This window comes from Schistocerca cancellata, chromosome 5 (assembly GCF_023864275.1).
Source record: "Schistocerca cancellata isolate TAMUIC-IGC-003103 chromosome 5, iqSchCanc2.1, whole genome shotgun sequence".
Lineage (NCBI taxonomy): Eukaryota > Metazoa > Arthropoda > Insecta > Orthoptera > Acrididae > Schistocerca > Schistocerca cancellata.
In genome coordinates, this window is record NC_064630.1 from 95,354,718 (window position 1) to 95,380,511 (window position 25,794).

Sequence of the window (25,794 nt, forward strand, 5' to 3'; positions counted from 1 at the left end):
AATCAGTACCCAGAACAACCACCTCTGGCAGTAATAACGGCCTTGATACGCCTGGGAATTGAGCCGAACAGAGCTTGGCTAGCGTGTACAGGTACAGCTGCCCAGGCAGCTTCAACACGATACCACAGTTCATCAAGAGTAGAGACTGGCGTATTGTGACGAGCCAGCTGCTCGGCCACCATTGACTAGACATTTTCAGTTGGTGAGAGATCTGGAGAATGTGCTGGCCAGAGCAGCAGTCGAACATTTTCTCTATCAAGAAAGGCCCGTACAGGTCGTGCATTATCCTGCTGAAATGTAGGGTTTCGCAGGGATCTAATGAAGGGTACAGCCACGGGTCGTAACACATCTGAAATGTAACATCCACTGTTCAAAGTGCCGTCAATGCAAACAAGAGGTGACAGAGTCGTGTAATCAATGGCACCCCATACCATCACGCCGGGTGATACGCCAGTATGGCGATGACGAATACACGCTTCCAATGTGTGTTCACCGCGATGTCGCCAAACACGGATGCGACCATCATGATGCTGTAAACAGAACCTGGATTCATCCGAAAAAATGACGTTTAGCCATTCGTACACCCAGGTTCGTCGTTGAGTACACCATCGCAGGCGCTCCTGTCTGTGATGCAGCGTCAAGGGTAACCGCATCCATGGTCTCCGAGCTGATAGTCCATGCTGCTGCATAGGTCGTCGAGCTGTTCCTGCAGATAGTTGTTGTCTTGCAAACGTCCCCATCTGTTGACTCAGGGATCGAGACGTGGCTGCACGATCCGTTACAGCCATGCGGATAAGATGCCTGTCATCTCGACTGCTAGTGATAGGACGCCGTTGGGATCCAGCACGGCGTTCCGTATTACCCTCCTGAACTCACCTTTTCCGTATTCTGCTAACAGTCATTGGATCTCGAGCAACGAGAGCAGCAATGTCGCGATACGATAAACCGCAATCGCAATAGGCTACAATGCGACCTTTATCAAAGTCGGAAACGTAATGGAACGCATTTCTCCTCCTTACACGAGGCACCACAACAACGTTTCACCAGGCAACGCCGGTCAACTGCTGTTTGTGTATGAGAAATCGGTTGGAAACTTTCCTCATGTCAGCATGTTGTAGGTGTGGCCACCGGCGCCAACCTTGTGTGAATGCTCTGAAAAACTAATAATTTGAATATCACAGCATCTTCTTCCTGTCGGTTAAATTTCGCGTCTGTAGCACGTCATCTTCGTGGTGTAGCAATTTTAATGGCCAGTAATGTAGCATAGTACTATGTATTAAAGCTTTTTTTTACCATTCCAATGGCCTGTGGTGTGCGGGAAGAATAATTTGCCTTCCCGCTGTCTGCAGCAGCGGTATGTACGGGACTGAAAAATGTTTCTGAAAACTTAATACGGAATCGCGCAATAATTGGCTTCTATGTTCTAAAGTCTGCTGGTTCATGTTTCTCAACATTTCGTGGCGCTATCTCGTGACTCAAACAAACCGGTGACAATTCGAGCAGCCATTCTTTGTGTACGCTCAGTACTCCCCGTTTGTCCTGTTTAATATGAGTCCTCCACACTTGAACAATAGTCTAAGATGGGACACACCCATGATTTGTACGCGATCTCCCTCGTAGACTAACCATTTTCGCAGTACTCTGCTGAAGAAACAGAGTATTGTTTTGTGAATTAATTTACATGGACAGTTGTAATGGTTTGCTCGTGCATCACATTTTATTTTGAGATAACGGAGAGACTCATATAAAATATGGACTTGAGTTGAACGTTGTGCAAATATTTTTTTCTTTTGTCTCTCTACCTTCTCTTTTTACTTTCTTATCTGTTATCTTCCTAGCCTCTATCTGTACAGACGTATTAAAAGTGTAAATTATTTATGATAATAACAGTTACCATCAAACAGACATATTGCATTTACTTCTCGTTTTGCCTTACGCTAATGGCATTTATGTATTTTCAACAGCCTGTTTCAGGATCATAATTAGTCGGCACGGACGTTATCTGTTTAGCCGCTGTTATGGCTATCTCATTTTGAAGCTACTAATTGTAGTAATTGTATAGGACCTGCTTTCTATATTACGTACGACGTCCAATTCGCCAGTGCGAAAAAAATTAGCGCTGTAGAGGTATTTAATTCTCATGGTCGCAGAATAATTGACCAAGCCATCTATTTCTAAAGTGTAATATTTCATGTTCACAGTATTTGGTTTGAACCGACTGTGTGACGCGTATCCTAAAAAGACGCGATACGCTGCCGATTAACCTTACTTTGTCATCTGTCTTACTTACGACTGAGCTATGTGATCATTCCCTTTCATATCCCTACAGATGTAATACTCAAGCATATTCATGACTACAACTTAATTGTGACGCATTGATATTGCAGTCATACGACATTAATTTGCTGTTTCCTTTTTTGGGAACAGTTTATTTCTCATTTAAAACAAATTTCCAATTTATGCACCAATATGACATGTTATCGAGATCTGACTGAATATACACTATGTTATCAAAAGTATCCGGACATCTGGCTGAAAATGAATTAAAGTTCAAGGCGCCCTCCATCAGTAATGCTGGAATTCAGTCTGGTGTTGGCCCACCCTTAGCCTTGATGACAGCTTCCACTCTCGCAGGCATACGTTCAGTTAGGTGCCGGAATGTTTCTTGGGGAATGATAGCTCATTCTTCACGTAGTGCTGCACCGAGGAGGGGTATCGATGTCAGTCGGTGAGGCCTGGCGTTATAAAACATCCCAAAGGTATTCTATAGGATTCAGGTCACGACTCTGTGCAGATCAGTCCATTACAGGGATGTTATTGTCGTGTAACCACTCCGCCATAGTCCGTGCATTATGAACAGGTGCTCGATCGTGTTGAAAGATGCAATCACCATCCCCGAATTGCACTTCATCAGTGGGAAGCAAGAAAGTGCTTAAAGCATCAATGTAGGCCTGTGCTGTGATAGTGCCACGCAAAACAACAAGGGGTGCAAGCCCCCTCCATCAAAAACAAGAGCACACCATAACACCATCGCCTTCGAATTTTACTGTTGATACTACACACGCTGGCAGATGACGTTCACCGGGCATTCGCCATACTCACACCCTGCCATCGGATCACCACATTGTGTGCCGTGATTCGTCACTCCAAACAACGTTTTTCCAATGTTCAATCGTCCAATGTTGACTCTTCTTACATCGAGCGAGACATCGTTTGGCATTTACGAGCGTGATGCGTGGTTTATGAGCAGCCGCTCGACCATGAAATCCAATTTTTCTGTCCTCCCGCCTAACTGTCATAGTACTTGCAGTGGATCCTGATGCAGTTTGGAATTCCTGTGTGATTATCTGGATAGATATCTGCCTATTACACATTACGACCCTCTTCAACTGTCGGCGGTATTTGTCAGTCAACAGACGGGATCGGCCTGTACGCTTTAGTGCTGTAAGTCTACCTTCACGATTCCACTTCACTATCACATCGGAAACAGTGGACCCAGGGATATTTAGGAGTGTGAAAATCTCGCGTACAGACGTATGACACAAGTGACACCCAATCACCTGACCACGTTCGAAGTCCGTGAGTTCCGCAGAGCGCCCCATTCTGCTCTCTCACGATGTCTAATGACTACTGAGGTCGCTGATATGGATTACCTGGCAGTAGATGGCAGTACAAAGCACCTAATATGAAAAACGTATGTTTTTGGGGGTGTCCGGATACTTTTGATCACATAGTGTATGTACGTCTTTTCTGATAACTGCAACAGAAATAATTCTTAGGTTACAATCAATATTGTCTTTTAGGTCATTAATATACATCGTGAACAACACGGATCCCAACAAAGTTGCCTGAGCAAGACTGAAGTTAGTTCTATTTCTGTTGATGGCTCTTCATCCAAGACAACATGCTGCGTTCTTCCTACCAGAAATCCTCAGTCCAGTCAAAAATTTCATTTGATAACTCAGTATAATTATATTTTTATTAATAAACGTTGGTGTTAACTGGTCTAATGGTTTTTAAAATTCTAGAAATATTACGTCCATCTGATGCCTTGATCAGTGATTTTCAGGACGTTTAGTGATAAAAGCACAGCTTCGGATTCGTATGAGCGATGTTTTCTGAATCCATGCTGGTTGGCATGGAGGAGATTATTCCGTTAAAGATACCTCAGCGTCACTCTCTCACCAGTTAGTTAGTCAGCCAATTCGAAACGGAAATATTTTAAACTTTGTAACTACAAATACTGTGGTCCAGAGGCAGCGTCCTTGACTTCAAATCAAGACATCCTGCATCCCGGGTTTGAACCTCGCCACTTCTTCAATTCTGAACAGAAATCATTTGCAATGGCTGCCGAAAACTTCCGGTATAAGAAGTCACTCTTGTTCTGGCGATGGGCGGAGGAGCGGACAGAGGTTTGGTGCACTCTCTTGCCCTTGGGGTGGGAAACTGCCCCTAAAAGGCGGAAGAATCAGCAATGTTCAACGTCATGAACATGCAGAAGGCAATGGAAACCACAGCATTAAACACACAAACACTGAGGCGTGAGGGGATAGCGACGCGCACATATTCAGATGGGTACAATATCGCGTGCACAAGGCATAAAAGGGTGGTGCTTTGGCGAAGCTGTTATTTATACTCAGGTCATCCATGTGAGAAGGTTTCATACGTGATTATGGGTGCACGACGGGAATTAACAGACTCTCAACTCGGATTGGTAGTTGGAGCTAGAGGCATGACCCATTCCGTTTCGGAAATACACTCCTGGAAATGGAAAAAAGAACACATTGACACCGGTGTGTCAGACCCACCAAACTTGCTCCGGACACTGCGAGAGGGCTGTACAAGCAATGATCACACGCACGGCACAGCGGACACACCAGGAACCGCGGTGTTGGCCGTCGAATGGCGCTAGCTGAGCAGCATTTGTGCACCGCCGCCGTCAGTGTCAGCCAGTTTGCCGTGGCATACGGAGCTCCATTGCAGTCTTTAACACTGGTAGCATGCCGCGACAGCGTGGACGTGAACCGTATGTGCAGTTGACGGACTTTGAGCGAGGGCGTATAGTGGGCATGCGGGAGGCCGGGTGGACGTACTGCCGAATTGCTCAACACGTGGGGCGTGAGGTCTCCACAGTACATCGATGTTGTCGCCAGTGGTCGGCGGAAGGTGCACGTGCCCGTCGACGTGGGACCGGACCGCAGCGACGCACGGATGCACGCCAAGACCGTAGGATCCTACGCAGTGCCGTAGGGGACCGCACCGCCACTTCCCAGCAAATTAGGGACACTGTTGCTCCTGGGGTATCGGCGAGGACCATTCGCAACCGTCTCCATGAAGCTGGGCTACGGTCCCGCACACCGTTAGGCCGTCTTCCGCTCACGCCCCAACATCGTGCAGCCCGCCTCCAGTGGTGTCGCAACAGGCGTGAATGGAGGGACGAATGGAGACGTGTCGTCTTCAGCGATGAGAGTCGCTTCTGCCTTGGTGCCAATGATGGTCGTATGCGTGTTTGGCGCCGTGCAGGTGAGCGCCACAATCAGGACTGCATACGACCGAGGCACACAGGGCCAACACCCAGCATCATGGTGTGGGGAGCGATCTCCTACACTGGCCGTACACCACTGGTGATCGTCGAGGGGACACTGAATAGTGCACGTTACATCCAAACCGTCATCGAACCCATCGTTCTACCATTCCTAGACCGGCAAGGGAACTTGCTGTTCCAACAGGACAATGCACGTCTGCATGTATCCCGTGCCACCCAACGTGCTCTAGAAGGTGTAAGTCAACTACCCTGGCCAGCAAGATCTCCGGATCTGTCCCCCATTGAGCATGTTTGGGACTGGATGAAGCGTCGTCTCACGCGGTCTGCACGTCCAGCACGAACGCTGGTCCAACTGAGGCGCCAGGTGGAAATGGCGTGGCAAGCCGTTCCACAGGACTACATCCAGCATCTCTACGATCGTCTCCATGGGAGAATAGCAGCCTGCATTGCTGCGAAAGGTGGATATACACTGTACTAGTGCCGACATTGTGCATGCTCTGTTGCCTGTGTCTATGTGCCTGTGGTTCTGTCAGTGTGATCATGTGATGTATCTGACCCCAGGAATGTGTCAATAAAGTTTCCCCTTCCTGGGACAATGAATTCACGGTGTTCTTATTTCAATTTCCAGGAGTGTAGCTAGGGAATACAATATTCCGAGATCAGCATTGACAAGAGTGTGCCGAGAATACCAAACTTCAGGCGTTACCTCTCACCACAGATAAAGCAGTGGCCGACGGCCTTCACTTAAAGACCAAGAATAACGGCGTTTGCATAGTGTTTTTAGTGGCAACAGATAAGCAGTACAGCTTGATATAACAGTAGAAATCAATGACAGACGGACGACTAACATAGCCGTTAGGACAGTGCAGCTAAATTTGATTTTAGTGGGATATGGCAGCAGATGCCAGACGCGAGTGCCTTTGCTAATAGCACCTCTCCTGGCAGCACCTCTGCCAGGACGGCAGAGCAGCACCTCTGCAGCACGTCTGCAGCCTGCAGCACCTCTCCTGGCCCCGTAGCTTTATCTATTCGACCCTAGACGACTGGAAAACAGTGACCTGGCTAGATGAGTCTCGAGTTCAGGGTAATGGATTATGGTAGGGTTCGAGAGTGGCGCAGATCTCAAGACGCCGTGGACCGAAGTTGTCAACAAGGCAGTGTGCAAGCTGATGGTGACACCGTAGCTGTGTGGGGCTGTGTTTACATGCTATGGACTGGGTCCTCTGATCCAACTGAACCGATCATTGCCTGGATATAGTTGTATTCGGCCACTTCGAGACACTCTGCAGCCATTTATGGGCTTCATTTTTACGGATGACAATGCACTCAGAATATTCTGGACAAATCGAGCGTATGATTTGGCCACCCAGATCGCCCGACATGAATCTAATAGGAAATTCACGGGACATAGTCGAGAGATCGGTTCGTGCACAAAATCCTGCACCAGTAATATTTTCGCAATTATGGACGGCTATAGAGGTAGCATGGCTCAATATTCCTGTAGGGGACTTCCAGCGACCTGTTGGATCCATATGACGCAGAGTTGCTGCCCTACGCTGGGAAAAGGAGTCCGACACGATCTTAGGAGGTATCTGATGACTTCTGCCACTTCAGTGTAATGTGTATCCACAGGACATGTGGCCTGTAACTGAAAAAGTGTCATGATAATCTCTCCATTGGCAAAAGATCCCGAACTAATCTCTCATTCGGACCTCTGGGAGGAGATTGTCACGGGTGAGGTGACCATAAGAAAAAGTTGAATAACCAACGAAAGAGCAACGTTCTATGAATCGGAACGTGGACTGTCAGAAGTTCTTACGTGGTACTGGTGTTATAAAACTACCATAGGCTACTGTAGATTATCATAAGTAAGCGTAGAGTACAGTTGTTTTCCTAGCACTAACGGAGTTACTTGTACGTTATGTGTGTTGCATATGTATTAGGCGTTACCTTATTTCGCTGGCTTTGGTTCCATATGTGATCATTATCTTACTAGATACCTTAGAAGCCGAAAGAAGTGAACCGCCGAAAACTGAGTGAGCATATATGAAGGATCACGTAATCCATGGAACATTTTTGTTCTACATAACTATTCTCCTATCTGTCACTCAAAAATAAACAGTATTAATAGCAAAATTGAAATTTTCATTGTTTCATTCAGCTTTTCTTCGAAAATGGCAGATTTTTAACGTGAACAATGATATTGTACTGAAAATAAAAAAAATACAGATTTATCATACAGCCATAGAAAACGCAATATCATCAAAGAAAGGTAAAATTAATAAAAACGCAAAAAAAACACATCAGACACCTCTTCAAACGTTCGTTGAGCTTATATAAATTATATTTCTGTTAGACACAACAATAGTAACAAGAGGCTCTTGCCTTTGATCGTGATGAAGAACGTTATATTGAGTACGAAATAACAACGCTAATTATAGAGATACTCTGTGTTTGTGCATGTAAGCTACATCTGCATCAGAAGCAATTGCTTCGGTTATCTAAGAGCGCCGACGTTATGCGATCAATTACTTTTTATTACTTCTAAAATGGAATTTACATTTTGTATGGATACTGCACACTGGACTAACACTGAACGATGTGCGGTTCTAATTATGTGCAAAACACAAACAAAAAAATTTTCTCACACATTCATTTATATTTCCTTTCCTACCAAAGCTACCAATACTACCGGTAATCCAACCATTTACTACGTCATTTATGTCCTGCAGCGAAACTACTGAACTACAGACATAGTAGTGTGGCGTATACCTGTTTATTGGTTAGCAGTTTCGAATAACAGCTGTGCTATAGGGACCAGAAATGAAAGTCGGCAATATATTTAGGCGCTTCAGAGATGACAGATCTCGCCTATATGAACAGATATGCTTTTTCCACAAAGATTTCACACCAGCGGCAATATCATTAAAAAAATCAGGCAAAGGATAAAGTATATCAGGATACTGAAAGCGTAATTCAGTACGTAAAGGGAGATGAAAATCTAATAGTCATGGGAGATTGGATGCGGCTGTAGAGGCAGCAGTAGAAGAAAGAGATACGGGAGAATATGAGCTTGATAGTAGGGATAAGAGAAGAGAAAGACTAGTTGAGTTCGGCGATAAATTTCAGCTAGTAATAGCGAATACTCTGTTCAGCAATGACAAGAGAAAGAGGCATACTCGAGAAAAGCAGGTAAATAAGGGAAGATTTCAGTTACATTACATCATTGTCAGGCAGAGATTCCGAAATTAGATACTAATTGGAAGACGTACCCAGGAGCAGGTATAGACTCAGATTACAGTGTAGTAGTGATGAAGAGTAGGCTGAAGTTAGAGAGACTCGTCAGGAAGAAGTGGATACGGGAATACTAAGGAGTAAAGGGACACTCTTGAAGTTCTCTGATCCTATAGATACTGTGATAGTGGATACCTCAATTGGCAGTTGAGTTGAAGAGGAACTGCACATCACCGAAACTGTAAAGAAAAACATAGGTATAAAGAAAGTAACTTCGAAAAAGTTTTCTGAGTCTAGAGATACTCCGATAATGAATACCACAATAGGCAGTTCATTTGAGGAGGAATTGGACATCAAAGTAGTTGTAAAGGAAAACTTAGATACAAGGAAGATAACTGCGAATTAACCACGAGTAACAGAAGAAATAATTCAGTCGATCGACGAAAGAAGGGAGTACAAATATATTCAAGGAAATTCAGGAATACAGAAATACAAGTCGTTGAGAAATGAAATAAATAGGAAGTGCAGGGAACCTAAGAAGAAATAGCTGCATGAAAAATGTGAAAAAAGAAATCATTGTCGGCAGGACTGACACAGCATATACAAAAGTCAAAGCAACGGCGGTATCGTTAAAAGTGCAATGGGAATTCGCCTGTTAATAGGAAAAGATGGTGCGAATAAGTGGAAGAGTACACTGTAGACCTCTATGAAGGGGAGCACTTGTTGGATGACGCAATAGAAGAAGAAACCGAAGTCCACAGGAAAGAAGTAGGAGATCCAGTATTAAGGAGAGGATTTAAAAGAGCTTTGGACGACCTAAGATCGAATAAGGCAGAATTTCTAAAATCACTGGGGGAAGTGACAACAAAACTATTACTCACGTCGATGTTGTATGAGACCATTGATATACCATCAGACTTCCGGAAAAGTACCATCCACATCATTCTGAAGATTGCAAGAGCCGATAAGTGCGGGAATTATTGCACAATCAGCTCAATAGATCATGTATCCATGTTGCTGACAAAATAATGTACAGAAGAATGGAAAGGAAAATTGAGGATGTGTTAGATGACGATCAGAAGAAGAACGACAGGATGTGTTGAATGTAATGAACAATCTAATGACTATAGAACATGGTCTTAGAGTAAACCGAAGAAAAACGAAAGCTATGAGAAGTGTCATAAATGAAAACAGCGAGGAACTTAGTATCAGAATGTGATCACGAATTAATGAAGTTGAAGAATTCTGCTACCTAGACAGAAAAATAACCTATGATGAACGGAGGAAGGAGGACATAAAAACGAGACTAGAATGGCAAAAGAGCATTCCTGGCCGTCAGAAGTCTACTAGTATCATTAAACTCAAGGTAAGAAACCAGAATGTTCCCCGAGGAAAGGAATAAATGGAAAGCATTGGCAAGAAGAAGGGACAGGATGATAATACATGTGTTCAGACATCAGGAAATAACCTGCATGGTAGTAGGAGCTACAGAGGGTAAAAACCGTATGGGATGATAGAGATTGGAATGCATTCAGCAAGTAACTGAGAATGTAAGTTGAAGTTCTACTCTGAGATGAAAAGTTTGGCACAGGAGGGGAATTCGTTGCGGGTCGCATCAAACCAATGAGAAGACTGATGACTGAAGAAAAAAGAAGAAGATTGTCAGTTCGAAGACATCCTCCTCTTCCTTGTCTACATTGTCAGTATAGACACAGAGATTAATGATAATGATGTCAACATAGCGACGATGGTTACTAAATCCACAAGAAGGCAGGGGGAATGTTTATGCTGGAAAGCGAAGGTAAGCAGTTTTTAGCACCCTACTTAAACAATGGCTGGGTACCACTTAGTTCCAATATGGCCAAAGTTTAAACTGATTATAAATCGCAGTCTGGGGAGTATGTGATGAGTAAGCAAATTAAGGACGGAAAATACCCACCTTGGTTTAATAACACAATTCGTAAAACCCTGAGAAAGGAGAGATTATGAAAATGTCGACAGGCAAAAGCGGGTAGAAAATCGTGCATCTATAAAAAGATCGTTGCACGAAGAGTACAACTTCCACGTCTTACCTTAGCGACGTATCTTGCCGAGAACCCTACCTAATAATTTTCTTTTCATAATGCGGGGCCACAGTCATAATATATTTTTTTAAAGTCAATACCGCCATTAGACTGTTGTTTATTAACAGTATTACATTTACACTTACACAATCATGATTTCGGCTTCAAAGTGCCATTATCAAGTGTTTTAAGTGTTATACATTGCCTAAGATGGCATACTGTCGTATTAAAATACACTATTAGACACACTGTCTAAGAGTCGATATTTCTGGCAAAGCCTACTGCTTTGTTTCATCTATGAGTATACCATGTTAACTGACTTTAAAGACTGACTTTAAAGAAACCCTACCTAAAATCGCTAAGCGGGTAGAAGGTTTCCATTCAGTCACTCGTCGACAAGTCTATTGTGGCAATAGAACACTGCAAACGGAAAGCTAACCTTTAAATTTCGCAATTAAAAAGTCATTCACGAAGGAGGATCGTGCAGACATACCATCGTTTGACTGTCAAACAGACTCCCGTATGGAGGATATGGAAACCGGCATCGCTGGCGTTGAGAAGCAATTGAAAGAGTGAAAAAGAAATAAGTCGCCATGTCCGGACGGAACGCCAGTTCGGCTATGCTGGGAATACTCTTTGGCTGTTACTTAGGCTGCATTCATAGCGATTCTCTCGACAGCGCAAAGTCCCAAGCGACTGGAAAAAAGCGCTTGTGATTCCTGTATATGGGAAAGGTAAACTAACGGACCCGCAATATTACAGACCTATATTCTTAGCATTGGTATGTTGCAGAATTGTTGAACACATTCTCAGGTCAAATATAATAAATTTCCTTGAGACAAAAAGCTTTCGTCTATGAATAAGCACGGATTTTAGAAAACAGCGTTCGCACGACATTCTGTTCTTGCACGATATCCTGAGAACCTTGGGTGAAGGACAACAGGCAGGTTCCATTATTTTTGATTCCCGGAAAGTGGTTGATAGGGTGCCCCAATCCAGACTATTAAAGAAGTTCCGAGCGTACGTAACAGGTTCCCTGATATGTGAGTGGCTCGAAGCCTTGTTAAGTGCCAGCAGCCAGAACGTTGTCCTTGACGGTGAGAGTTCATTAGGAATGCCCAAGGCAAGTATGACACAACCGCTCTTGATTTCTACCTACATAAATAGACTGACGGATAAGGTAACCAGCGACTTGCAACTGTTTGGTTATGACGCTGTAGTATTCTGGAACGTATGTCCTTGATTGACTAGGATACAGGATGGCTTAGACAGAATTTCTGTTTGCTGTGGAGAATGGCAGCTTGTTGCAAATGTAGAAAATGTTAGTTAATACATATGAGTAGGAGAAACAATCCTGTGATGTTTAAATATAGTATTAGCGGTCTGCTGCTTGTCGTTGTTACGTCAACTAAATATCGAGGGCAACGTTGCAAAGCGATATGAAATCGAATGAGCACTTACGAATTGTAGTAGGAAGACGCAAGATTGACTTCGGCCTATTGACAGAATTTCAAAAACGTGTACCTCTTCTACACAAGAGAGAATGTTTGGGGTCCCCTTGATGTCGGACTAAAGTAAGACGTTAAAGCAATTCAGAAGCGTCCTGCTAGATTTGTTACCGGTAGCTTCGATCAACACGCTTCGTGAACTGGGAATCCCTGGAGGGAGGACGACTTTCTTTTCGCAAAATACTGTTGAGAAAATTTAGAGAATGTACATTTCCAGCTGACTGCTGACTACTGCAGCCACAGTACATTTCACGTAACAGTTGCGAAGACAAATAAAAGAAATTAGGGCTCGTACCGAGCATATAGACAGCCGTCCATCCCTTGTTCCATTTTCTAGTGTAATCGGGAAAGAAACGACTAGTAATAGCACAGGACACCCCCCACCATACACCATTCCATGGTTTGCGGAGTATATTTCTAGATGTCGATAGTCAAAACAAACCCTTAATGCGGTGACACGACTGTTCGACCTTAAATAAGGGTATGCCATGCATCTAGACCCCCACCATTTGATCGGAATCAAAGGTTTCAACTGGTCCATCAAACTGATTCTGCATTCGAGTGTCAAGCCGACGACAATACGAGGGCAGTTCAATAAGTAATGCAACACTTTTTTTTTCTCGGCCAATTTTGGTTGAAAAAACCGGAAATTTCTTGTGGAATATTTTCAAACATTCCCGCTTCGTCTCGTATAGTTTCATTGACTTCCGACAGGTGGCAGCGCTGTACGGAGCTGTTAAAATGGCGTCTGTGACGGATGTGCGTTGCAAACAACGTGCAGTGATCGAGTTTCTTTTGGCGGAAAACCAGGGCATCTCAGATATTCATAGGCACTTGCAGAATGTCTACGGTGATCTGACAGTGGACAAAAGCACGGTGAGTCGTTGGGCAAAGCGTGTGTCATCATCGCCGCAAGGTCAAGCAAGACTGTCTGATCTCCCGCGTGCGGGCCGGCCGTGCACAGCTGTGACTCCTGCAATGGCGGAGCGTGCGAACACACTCGTTCGAGATGATCGACGGATCACCATCAAACAACTCAGTGCTCAACTTGACATCTCTGTTGGTAATGCTGTCACAATTGTTCACCAGTTGGGATATTCAAAGGTTTGTTCCCGCTGGGTCCCTCGTTGTCTAACCGAACACCATAAAGAGCAAAGGAGAACCATCTGTGCGGAATTGCTTGCTCGTCATGTGGCTGAGGGTGACAGTTTCTTGTCAAAGATTGTTACAGGCGATGAAACATGGGTTCATCACTTCGAACCTGAAACAAAACGGCAATCAATGGAGTGGCGCCACACCCACTCCCCTACCAAGAAAAAGTTTAAAGCCATACCCTCAGCCGGTAAAGTCATGGTTACAGTCTTCTGGGACGCTGAAGGGGTTATTCTGTTCGATGTCCTTCCCCATGGTCAAACGATCAACTCTGAAGTGTATTGTGCTACTCTTCAGAAATTGAAGAAACGACTTCAGCGTGTTCGTAGGCACAAAAATCTGAACGAACTTCTCCTTCTTCATGACAACGCAAGACCTCACACAAGTCTTCGCACCCGAGAGGAGCTCACAAAACTTCAGTGGACAGTTCTTCCTCATGCACCCTACAGCCCCGATCTCGCACCGTCGGATTTCCATATGTTTGGCCCAATGAAGGACGCAATCCGTGGGAGGCACTACGCGGATGATGAAGAAGTTATTGATGCAGTACGACGTTGGCTCCGACATCGACCAGTGGAATGGTACCGTGCAGGCATACAGGCCCTCATTTCAAGGTGGCGTAAGGCCGTAGCATTGAATGGAGATTACGTTGAAAAATAGTGTTGTGTAGCTAAAAGATTGGGGAATAACCTGGTGTATTTCAATGCTGAATAAAACAACCCCTGTTTCAGAAAAAAAATGTGTTGCATTACTTATTGAACTGCCCTCGTACAATGACTGACAGCCGAATCACGTGACACCCAAAGTTATGTCGTTGTATTTTTCATGTGCATTCTTTCTAACACTGCACCGCCACGCTGGGGGAATATTTAACAGCGCTGAAGCCTAGGCTATACGAGGGCCCCCACGAGGTGCATGCAGGTGTTTTACCGCCAGGAGAAACAACGCCTGTGCTTAGAGTCGCCTCTGACACGCACATGTGGAGCGTGTGTGGCGCCGGGCGGGAGACGGGAGAAAGCACTCTCGGCTAACCACCGCTTGCAGCCGGAGGGACACGCAGCTTAACCGCAGCCTACGGTATACCTTACCTGGCCTCAGCTCTCCTGCTAGTCTCCACGCCGCGAAGAGACTTCTTTGGAGTGTCAAGTTTGCTGCTGCTCCCAGAAGCAGGACCCAGCGAGGTGACGCAGTGGTTACCACACTGAACTCGCATTCTGGTGGAGACAGTTCAAATCCCCTTCCGGCCATCTCCATTTAGGTTTTCCATGATTTCCCTAAATACGAGATGGTTCCTTTGTAAAGGGCGCGGCCGATTTCGTTTCGCATCCTTCCCCACCCTTAGCTTCATGCTCCGTCTCCAAACGACCTCGTTGTCGATGGGACGTTCGACTCTAAATCTTTCTTCAGTCCCAGAAGCAGATCTACATTCTTTCAGACAGGTGGTAAGTCTACCGAAAAGCAGTTGCCCTGGTTGAAGGGAATCTTTCAACATTATCATCATCACGACTTCATAGAATTATTCTCATCTTTTCTTAGGTCTTTCAGGATCTGCTCTTTCCTGTATCTGTTTTGGCAGTCTATCTTCATTCACTGCCTTAATGTGTTGTTTTCATTTTCTTCTGTAAGCGTTCAGTCTTCTCTCAATAGTATAAACATTAATTCTATTCTTATGTCTTCGTCACGTATTCCTGAGCATCCTTTAATCTTTCTTAAAAATCTCATTTCCGCGTTTGGATCTTACTCGAGCCCTTCTTTGTAGCGACCTAAACATCTTTTGTTCTGTTTATAGTACCACATACGGATACAAAACGTTGAATCTTAGTTTCTGTATCTCGACCTTTTCTGTAACTTTTATCTGCCCCTAAACAGCAGAAATAAGAGATTATTCTAAGTGTTTTCTGTAGATAATCATCTTGTGGAAAGCACTGGTGTTCTCCCTGAAATGCCATTACTCTGATTTTAGGTACTGATATATATACTGGAATTTTATTCTTTCGTAATTATATTCTTTGACAATTTGTTCAAGTCTATGCACAAATCTTTGAAGATCATTTTCTCTGTTTTGTATGCCTGTAAGACCATCCGCAAACAGTAAAACGTTTATTGTTGTACCCTGATTAATTTTATAGGGGGGCTTAGGGTCAACGTATGTGTTAAATCATGTGGGTGAAATGTTATACCCATGACCACTCTTTGAGTAGTTGTTAATTTAGTATTCTTAATCCTTCCTTCCTGTACTGTTTCATATATCAACTATTTGGTATAGTTTTTTAGCGTATGAGTTAAATGGCGGGGATAGCCTTTGATGCTCATAATTTCCAATAGTTTAGATCTGTTTACTTTATCGAACGCTTTGTTACAAGTCGATAAATGCAACGTGGGTTGTCAAGTTGAATTCTCAGCATTTTTGTACTATTTGTTTTAGAGTGAGATTATCTGTGTAACGACGACCTTTCCGAAATCGTGCTTGTTCTTCTTCTAACATCACATCAATTATTATATTAAACCGATTATTTATTATCCTGGCGTATACTTTACAGGTGAAGCTAAGTAGGCTTGTACCCCTGGTGTTTCCGTATGCGTTTCTTTCACTTTTCTTAAATAGAGATATTACTTCAGCTTAATTCCAGGCATTAACATTCGTTTATTAAGTGTAAGAATAGTAGTTCGAAAAACAATCCCCCATATTTCAGAAACTCAGTGTGTATTGCGTCCAGACCACAAGTTTTCCTTTTTTTTAATTCTTTCAATGCTCATATTAGTTCTAATGGTGCTGCTGGGTGCGATGCATTTAATTCTCAATAAATCTTATCTCCTGACTACACCACAACCATTTGTAGTAGTTTTTCCATATTTTGCCATCAATTTCTTTAATCTTACTGTGTCTTTTTCTCTAGTATTGAAGTGTTAGTACATTGTCGGCCTTGAATATCATGTCATCTTAACGAAAAGTTCAGTGCAAGTCCAGACGAAGTTAGGGATCTGACAAAGTTATATGTCCTTATGTTATGGAACCTGTCGATGACAAATATACTAACTCCAATCAGGGACGGGATGGGAGTCAGAGACTGGGAGGGGTAGAAGACATGCAGATACAGGGAAACACAGGAAGGTTGAGAAAAATGACTCAGTCCATGTCTATGCTTCTATTTCAGTAGAGCTTCATTCAATACAAGGACATTAATATTACACGTATTGTTTGTATTCTGTAATAATGAATGAACAAAATACATCAACATTCTTTATTTGAGAAGTATTTTAACCCTAAGACATCCAATTTGCACTCGCACTATAATTTGGATTGGATAATGGATTGTTCCTGATGAAAACACTAGTGTTCCTTACCATATACACGCGATTGTTAACTATAATAACTTAAATCATTTTAAATCGGAACACAACTTCTCTGGACCTAAACTTCCCTGGAGCTTCTCCTTTGGGGATGCATAAAAGACGTTGCCTGTCGCGATATATAACAACTCCAGAGAACATGCAGGAATGTATCGTGCTTGCTTGTAATTCCTTTCAGGAGGCAACACTGGAAGCAGCGAGTAATTCTTTCATCCAACGCGCGGACCAGCGTAATGCCTATGGTCACCACTTGTAACACCTTTATATATTATATCCCTTTTCGCGCCCACAATGCATTACAGTGCTACAAAATGGTATTAATGGTTCTCGTTTCTAATTCAGTGGAATGTCTTGTTTACGTGAATACGTGATACGTTTTTGAGCAGGTCTTGAGGAGGGGAAGTGGATTATCGAATAAGAAATATAGGGTTTTATTTGAAAAAGACTTAGTGCTTTTTATGTCTTTGTAAGGAACAAAGATACAAAGGCAAACATACTGTCTCCTGTTAGCTAAACAACATTTGCTTGATACTTTTTCTTATTTTGTTGCTAGATACAAAGTTATTTGGGCTGCTTAAGGTAAATGAGACATTCTCTCGTTGTTGTGGTCTTCAGTCCGCAAGGTTGGTTTCATAAAGCTCTCCATGCGGCTCTGTTCTGTGCGGACCCCTTCATCTCTCATAATCAGTACTGCAAACTACGTCCATTTCAACTTGCTTACCCTTGGTCTCTCTATACAATTATTACACTCTACTCTTCCTCCTATCACCAAACTGAGGATTCCTTGATGCCTCAGAAAGTGTCCTATCAATCGATCACTTCATTAAGTCAAGTTGTGCCATAAATCTCTTTTCTCTCCTATTCGATTCAGTTCCTCTTCCTTAGATATTCGAGATCCCAATATAGTCATCAGCATTATTGGGTACCAAAATATTTCAAAAGCTTCTATTCTCTTCTTGTCTTAAATGTTTTTCTTCCACGTTTCACTTCCATACAAGGTTACCCTCCAAACAAATTTACTCAGATTAATTATTTACAGTCAAGAATTCGTCTACGGCACAGAAGGGGTCGTTAAAAAGAAATAAATTTAATATATTGTGTATAAGTCTTTTCATCTCTGCATAACTACTGCACCCTACATCTGTTCGATCCTGCGTACTATAATGGGAATCAAACCGTGGTCTCCTCTCTAGAATTTTTACTCCCCCTTCGCCCTCCCCCTTCCCCCCCTCAAACAGCCATTCACACATACACACACATACGCACACACACACACACACACACACACACACACACACGCACGCACACACACACACGCACACACACACCTCATTTACCAAATTTACCATTTTTGGTACCTGCGTATGCATGCCAGCAATCAAAATGTCCTTTTAGTCAAGTTGTACAATAATGCTCTAAAAGCGACTTATAGTTTTCAGACATTATGGTATTCAGATTTACGCAGCCGCGTTGCACGTGCCTGTTTCCTATTTGAATGTAACCACATTTCATTATGTCGTAGTCACTGGTGTCTTTGAATGCAGCAAATCATTTCCTAGTTTAATCCACAACCCACTTGTCTGTACACCATATTTTGTTCTCTAGGGTGACGACTACGCCTTTCACTCCAGTAGATACTCCGATCCATTTGTTCGTGGAAGGCATCTATTGCATACCTGTTCTTAGTTGCAACTATCGCCGATTTCTTGCCGCAGCAGGTGAGGTGGGTGACACTTTAAATTTCGACTTCCAATGTTGTTGGTTATCTGAGTTATTCAGACCACTTACATAAATAATTAAAACAACATAATGTATGTTACAATCTGACGCAAAAAAAGCCTATGCTTCTCACTGTACAGCAATGACACAAGGTTCTGGTTTTGTAGCAAAAGAATTGCATTTTTCGATAAAGATTTTAAGGCCGAATAATTCATACGACAAATTCATAGCAAAAAGAAGTTTATGCACGTACTTTTCTCGTGTTTTGGTGGCACGGATATACATTACACATTTAACAACAACAGGAATTGATTAAACCACTTCTGAATGTCACCCATTTCCACTTTCTTGTTTTCTTCTTCAGTGCATCTGGCTTATGAGAGGTTTTAGCTGGAGGCTCTCCATCGTGTCCTGTTCTGAGAATCTTCCTTCAACTGTTTGTATGTTCTTTCTCTTCTAATGTCATCCATCACTTCAGTTCTTTTTCTACCTCTTCTTCCCGTTTCTTCCACTTTTACCTCTACAATTCTTTGTTGCAGACAATTCCTACGCCGTATACGCCCCAGCCAAAATTTTTTCCTCTTTCTGATCGCCTCCAATAATCTTCTTCCTTCCCCTGTTATCTTCATTTCTTCTTCATTCTCAAGTCTGTCAGTCCACTTCACTTAAGCATTCTTCTCCAAGGTCACGTTCCAAAATATTCTTAATATCTTTCTTTTTAACTTCCAGGATTCACTGCTGTATAACACTACACTCCAGACATGATTAGCAAATCTTTTCCTCAGTTACAGTGCAATTCTTCTAGATGCTGCTTCACCTTTTCAGATGCTCTTCTTCCCATAGATATCCTCCTCTTTATTTCTTCCCCACAGCATCCATTCCATGTCACTAAACTTTCCAGTTATAGAAAGAATTTTAATTGTTTTCTTTTCTTTCCATATATGAATAAGTTAACCGGAGCTTCCTTTTCACTTACTCTAATCACTTCTGTCGTTCCTTCCTTTCATTAAATACTTTTCAACATTTTCTGTAACTCCTCTTCTACTACCGCGAGCACCGTTTCATCATCCGCATATTTTAGAGTCGTTATTATTTCTCGCCCAATTACAATGCATCCTGCACCATCTAACGCTTTACCTATCAGTTTTTCTCCATTGTTCTTCCCCATATATCTTGAGCAGCTTCGGCGACAGTAATAATCCTTGCCTTACAACCCTTCGGATGTTGATCCCTTCCGTCTCCTCATTCCGTACTCTGTCATTTTTTACTTTGTATACGTCTCCTTTATTATCCTATCTTGCCAGTCGATACCTACATCATTTACATTCTCAACAGTACACTCCAGTGCTCTTTCGAAAGCCTTCTCCCTGTCAATAAAAACAAACACACACATCTGGTTTCATTTCTGTCATTCTTTCTCCAATCATTCTCAAACAACCTACAGTATCTCTCGTTCTTTTACCTCTTCTGGGACCGGACTGGTCAACCTCAGCCAAAACAGAACGAAATGTAGCTAAATAAACTGCGGAATTGTTTACAACTACATGAAAATCATATTTACAGTCTATATTATAATGTGTATAACTTGAAAATGATGAGAGTTATTATACACTCCTGGAAATGGAAAAAAGAACACATTGACACCGGTGTGTCAGACTCACCATACTTGCTCCGGACACTGCGAGAGGGCTGTACAAGCAATGATCACACGCACGGCACAGCGGACACACCAGGAACCGCGGTGTTGGCCGTCGAATGGCGCTAGCTGCGCAGCATTTGTGCACCGCCGCCGTCAGTGTCAGCCAGTTTGCCGTGGCATACGGAGCTCCATCGCAGTCTTTAACACTGGTAGCATGCCGCGACAGCGTCGACGTGAACCGTATGTGCAGTTGACGGACTTTGAGCGAGGGCGTATAGTGGGCATGCGGAAGGCCGGGTGGACGTACCGCCGAATTGCTCAACACGTGGGGCGTGAGGTCTCCACAGTACATCGATGTTGTCGCCAGTGGTCGGCGGAAGGTGCACGTGCCCGTCGACCTGGGACCGGACCGCAGCGACGCACGGATGCACGCCAAGACCGTAGGATCCTACGCAGTGCCGTAGGGCACCGCACCGCCACTTCCCAGCAAATTAGGGACACTGTTGCTCCTGGGGTATCGGCGAGGACCATTCGCAACCGTCTCCATGAAGCTGGGCTATGGTCCCGCACACCGTTAGGCCGTCTTCCGATCACGCCCCAACATCGTGCAGCCCGCCTCCAGTGGTGTCGCGACGGGCGTGAATGGAGGGACGAATGGAGACGTGTCGTCTTCAGCGATGAGAGTCGCTTCTGCCTTGGTGCCAATTATGGTCGTATGCGTGTTTGGCGCCGTGCAGGTGAGCGCCACAATCAGGACTGCATACGACCGAGGCACACAGGGCCAACACCCGGCATCACGGTGTGGGGAGCGATCTCCTACACTGGCCGTACACCACTGGTGATCGTCGAGGGGACACTGAATAGTGCACGGTACATCCAAACCGTCATCGAACCCATCGTTCTACCATTCCTAGACCGGCAAGGGAACTTGCTGTTCCAACAGGACAATGCACGTCCGCATGTATCCCGTGCCACCCAACGTGCTCTAGAAGGTGTAAGTCAACTACCCTGGCCAGCAAGATCTCCGGATCTGTCCCCCATTGAGCATGTTTGGGACTGGATGAAGCGTCGTCTCACGCGGTCTGCACGTCCAGCACGAACGCTGGTCCAACTGAGGCGCCAGGTGGAAATGGCATGGCAAACCGTTCCACAGGACTACATCCAGCATCTCTCCGATCGTCTCCACGGGAGAATAGCAGCCTGCATTGCTGCGAAAGGTGGATATACACTGTACTAGTGCCGACATTGTGCATGCTCTGTTGCCTGTGTCTATGTGCCTGTGGTTCTGTCAGTGTGATCATGTGATGTATCTGACCCCAGGAATGTGTCAATAAAGTTTCCCCTTCCTGGGACAATGAATTCACGGTGTTCTTATTTCAATTTCCAGGAGTGTAGTTGTCACTATTTAATTTCCAACCCTCGGATATTCAAAGCATATCGTAGGTGAGGTTACTGTATGTCTCACACTGCTGTGATCCCGTGTTCTGTTCCGTCTTTGATTAGTCTTTGGTTTGATGCTAAATTATAATATGGCTTTGTCTTTGGAGAAATCTGAATTTTTTGTATGCTGGTGGCATGCGCCTATATTAACATCAGTTCTTCTGAGACAAAACTTGTTCTTTCAGCTTTATACGATAACTTTTTACCAGTGTGTTATTTTTCCCTTACCACCATCACCATTATTATCTTTTAACTTCCAAAACCAACAGTAAATTTAAATAAAAAATAAAAAACAGTAAATGTAATTAGTGAGTTTATACAGGGTGTTAGGGGTACAGGTGCAGGTATTTCTATAAGTGACCGAGGAAATGTACTGAAAAACATTACATCAGTGTTTATTTGCCAAATAGCATGTTTTGAGGTTGGTTGGAACCTCTACCTACACATGTCACAAACAAGGCAGTAATGGTTATGTTCCCTGGGCAGCAGGTCAGATACTGAAGCGCAGACACGTGGACGCAAAACAATTTGTGCATACTGAAAAGCTAAGTCCAGTTACGACCGTGCAAAAAACACCAGGTAGTAAATTATGTGCTATGTTTGTGGGAAGACTGCTGGATGCAGAGAAACAACAACTGGCGGAATGAAGTGGGTAAATATTAAGGTACCAATTATCACAATATATGTCCCCTTACTCCTAACATCCTGCATTTTGACGACCCAAAACACAGATGGGGGTACAGTGTGTTTCTTTACAGTGTGAATGTAAAGGTGGCTGTTTGGCGCCCCCCAAACCCTTCCTACCCCGCTTTTCCCTCGTAAACTTCCTCCAGTTTCAGTTTCATAAACTAACTCTAGTACTCCCTGTATACAAATCATGTACTAGGGGGCACCAGGCGTTCCTTTCAGCTTGGCGACCAAAGCGGCATCTGCTAATTACGGTATGCCTGTATAGAAATCTTACGATTGATGCTTATGTGGCACACTTCTCACATTAGCGCTCCAAGCGGCGGTTTTTGACACTTGGAACTTAAATCGGCTCTGACAGCCATCTGACGTACAAGGTTGGGCAAAAATATGGAAACACCAAACATATAATACATTCAGATGCCAAATACGGTGTAGGAAACCTGCTGGCATTCAAGACAGCTGCAAGTCGTCTCTGAATGGATGAACGGAGGTTCTGTATAGTGTTCAGAGGATCCTTGCACCATTCTTCCGGTAAAATAATAGCAAGTTCAAGTAACGACGATGCAGGTGGATAGCGATCGCACACCCTCCTCTCCAAAGTAGACCACAGAAGTTCAGTAACACTGAGATCTGGTGACTCCGGTGTCTAATGGTAAAGCAAACGTCAACCTCTACCAATGGCGTCATTGGTTGCGGTATGCTTTCTGCCCTTCTGCCCTACCTCCCTATTCATAACGAATGCTACTCTTGTTATACCATTTTCTGACGATGTTGATACCCTATACTCATGGAACCAGAAATCCATGTCTTCTTTCCTTTTCACTTCACTGGCCCTCACTATGTCTAGATTGAGCCTTAGAACTTCACTTTTCAAATTTTCTAGCTTCACTACCACATTCAAACTTCCGACATTCCACTGCCCGACTCGTAGAGCATTATTATTTCATTGGCTATTCAGTCTTTTTCTCATGGTCACCTCCCCCTTAGCAGTCCCGTCCCGGAGATCCGAACGGGATCATAGTGTGCAAATTTTTTGGCAATGGTGAGATCAACACGACACTTTTCAATTACCGGCGACAAGTCCTGCGGATGTACAGGGTGAGCACAAAGTCTTGCCCTGATTATAACAGTTTATTACAGAATAACCGTTTGACATAATAATTTACATTTGATGCAGTTACATAGGTTACTGTTACTAGTTTTTTTTTTTAAGACCACTTACGTTAGTAAACCTCAACATGTGCTCCGAGGCGGTATTCCAGATCCCGCCAGGTGTTTCGTAACATGTGTCCTGTCACAGTATCCACAGCAGCTTGTATCCTAGCCTTAAGTTCGTCGACATCAGCAACTGGTGTGACGAAGACTCCGTCCTTGATATAGCCCCAGAAAAAAAAAGTCAAGGGTCGTAATGTCTGGAGAGCGGGGTGGCCAGGGTGTTGGATCGTTCCTTCCAATCCACCGATCCGGAAATGTTTCATCCAGGAAAACACGCACTATCAAAGTCCAGTGGGGGGGGGGGGGGGGGGCTCCATATTGCTGGAAAATTATCCATGATTGATATTCTTCTAACTGTGGGGCAATGAACTGTTGCAAAACGTATCAGTAAATGTTAGCGGTAGTGGATCTTTCCGCGAAGAAAAACGGTCCAAAAACCTTGTTATGCATGAGACCGCACCAAACATTCACTTTTTCGCTGTCTCCCTGTAACTGTACAGTAGCATGTGGAGACTCTGAACCCCACATACGGACATTATACCTGTTTACCATTCCACTGACATGAAAGGAGGATTCATCGGTAAAGTATATGCGATTTAAGTAATCGTTAGCGCCATCAATCCTGTTGAGAATCTCAGTTGCAAATTCAGCACGTGTCAGCAAATCATTCGGTTGCAAGGCCTGCACGATTTGCACTTTGTAAGCATGCAACCTAAGCCTTTCATGGAGAATCTTCACCACACTTGTTTTCGGTATTTGAAGTTCATGTGATGCTTGACAAGTTGATTTAGACGTACTCCACTGAAACGATTGCTCAACATGATCAACAGTTGCATCACTCACACGAGGCTGCCACTTCGAGGACAATCTTAAACGCAGCCTGTTTCCTTAAACTTTGCATACTGCATTCTATCGCTTTATTGATTTAACGTCAGGAGGGCTGCGTCCATAAGAAGCCCGAAATTTACGCTGAACACTGATGGGCGATTTCGTTTCCTGAAACCAAAGCACACATTGCGCTTTCTCCTGCTTCGACGCCATTTCGCCAGCAACTAACGTGACCTAACAGACCGCGTCGGTGTTGTGGAGCACCAGCGCCATCTGTTGGTCACAACAACTAGTAACACTAACCTCTGTAATGGCATCAAATGTAACTTATTATGTCAAACGGTTATTCTGTTATAAATTTTTATAATCAGGGCAACACTTTATGCTCACCCTCTACATTATGTGTCTTTAATGCAGTGGTTCCCATTGCATTCTGCATTTTCATACCGTTGATCACTGCTGATCAACCATGATATGGCTGCTCAAATCATCACTGAAACCCCATCATGTTTCAGTCTCGGGACTTTTGCATTGCTAGTGAGTGGTTTTTCATTTCCAAATTCTCTTGAAATTACCAGTTCACGGAGCTCCCTTTGTATTATTTTGGTGCTGACAGGGTACACGTGTAGGACTTACAGTGCTGCGGTTGATTTTGCGCCTGTTGACCTCTCATTTTTCGTCTTCATCCTTTTCAATGACCGTCTGTCACGATCACTCAACTTGCACTTTCGTCCGCGTTGTGATTTAGTGGATGTTGTTTCTCCACTTTCCCCTGTATGCGGTACAAATCTTCGATATAGTGCCACTTGAAACACCACTCAGTTACATTTTTGAACGAAAGCACCCACCATATGAGCACCTACGACTTGGTCCGCAGCTCCTGGTCAAGTGGCTAGCATTGCTGCCTCTGGATCACGGGGTCCCGGTTTCGATTCCCGGCTGGGTTGGGGATTTTCTCTGCCGGGGGACTGGGTGTTTGTGTTGTCCTCATCATTTCATCGTCATCATCATAATTCGTGACAGTGGCTGCACTGAATTGTGTACAAATTGGACTGTGTAAAAATTGGGCCTTTGTTCGGGCGCTGATGACCGTGCAGTTGAATGCCCCACAAACCAAACAGTATCATCATCACCAACGATCTGCCCACGATCGAATTCTCTTAGCTCCGACATAATACACTCACAACTACATAGAACAACTTTCTGATCACAACAGGCGCTTGCAACGTACAGAGAACATTGCACAAGTGCCGTTCGTGGTCAGATACAACAGCGCAACTGCAGGCTAGTATCTTAGTATCTGCATTTATGTTCTAGCATACACTTCTCGCGTTGTATTCCCCATCGTCATACGTACACAACACAATCACCTCTGGTTCGGATAGCTGGTAATATGGACAGCAACCATTA